Raw genomic sequence first — 1,602 nt, 5'->3', positions numbered from 1 at the left:
TACACAGCTGGATGCCACTAAATCTGGCACACTGGAACTTTAAATAACTATCTGAGGTAAAATGATCTAATTTGTCACAGAAAAAAAGCATAACTTAGAGAAAGGTCACAAAATGAACACTTGTGTAACCGAAATCTTTTTTTCTTCTTTCCTATTTTATTATATATATGGGAGCCAATAGACTAAAATACCACATTGTATGTAAAGTAGATAAATTAACTCCAGTTCAAACCAGTTACAACAGTAAAATACTGCTCACACATTGTTGCATTAGTAACATTCAAATCTGTCTCATAATATATCAGTCACAGGGGCCAGTGCAATTTGCTGAAAATACTTCTGTACTTTCTTTGAATGCAGGACCTTTACTTATAATGGAGTATTTATATATTGCTGTATTCTTACCATTACTTCATTAAGAATCTGAATACTTCCTCCATTACTGGTTATGGTGTTGAGATTTGTGGGCCTCATTTAGCCTGGGTATGAAACCCAAACTGGTCTTAGATGAGGGCCCAGACAAACAGTGACTCAATCTCCTATTACGTTCTTATATGAGTGAAAACCTGATCCAATTAAAGGCAGCAGAACCCAGTCCTTGAGCCAGACTCATGTGTGTGCACCTGGATGTTCATTGACCTGAAAAGGTAATACCTTGGAGAACCACCATCTTTAGACATGCTGGCACTTAATCACTTTATTGGTCAGATGTAGAATTAAATTAAACCTTACACTGAGGCATGCTAAATTTGAGATAAAGTAGTTAAGTAAATCTAGGTTAAATTATAACATAGTTGCAGAAAAAATCGAGTCATGCTGACTTTTGTACTTGTAGCTAGTTCTGTACACAACAGCAGTGTGGTGGCAAACCGAGATTCCTTTGTGGTACATTGTTGCCTTTCAGGCAACATGCACATCTTAGCAGTTTTCTAAGTTATGTGCATACAAATTAATGTCTTTATGCTTACAAAATTATGAGTCCAATTTAGTACAGTAGTTAATGAAAAATTAGTGGCTTTTCCTTGCAATGGTTTTGTAAATGTATTTCTGCCACTCGTTCAGCCCTTTGTGGTATAAAATTGCCATTTTGGACCAAAGAAAGTGAAAGTATTTGCAGGTTCTACTGAGTCTTTTTCCAGTTTACAGCTATTAATACAGCTAGGGACAAAAAGTGAGTTATGCAGGCTTTTGCAGTGTTTGTGGAGTGATATTTTAATGTCTGCTGTCCAGTCATGAGCTGGTCTGTCCAGAAACTACTATGAATGATCAAACTATGCTTACCACTTTGATGTTTTTTTTTATTTTTATGACAAATGTTTGTAGCCATATTTCTTTGGTCACCACAGAATGTGGTGTATTTGCTTACTTCAGTAATGTTAAGCTAATATATTATTTTGTCTTTTGTCTATTTAATTTCAATGTACCTCTTATGTTAGTCTATGAACTGCACAAAGGAAAATAAGGCATTAGACCAGGCTTATCATTTTATCGACTGGAAGCTACAAACAGAATTTGCCTGCATTTGACACCATATCTCATAATTACGAGAACCAAGATCTTGTAATTACGAGATAAGATAAAGAAAAAGGAAACGTCTGTAAA

This window comes from Morone saxatilis, unplaced genomic scaffold (assembly GCF_004916995.1).
Source record: "Morone saxatilis isolate NCDOM2014 unplaced genomic scaffold, NCSU_SB_2.0 Contig19, whole genome shotgun sequence".
In the NCBI taxonomy this organism is placed as follows: Eukaryota; Metazoa; Chordata; class Actinopteri; family Moronidae; genus Morone; species Morone saxatilis.
The sequence above is the reverse complement of the archived record's forward strand: the minus strand, read 5'-3'. Positions refer to the sequence as shown.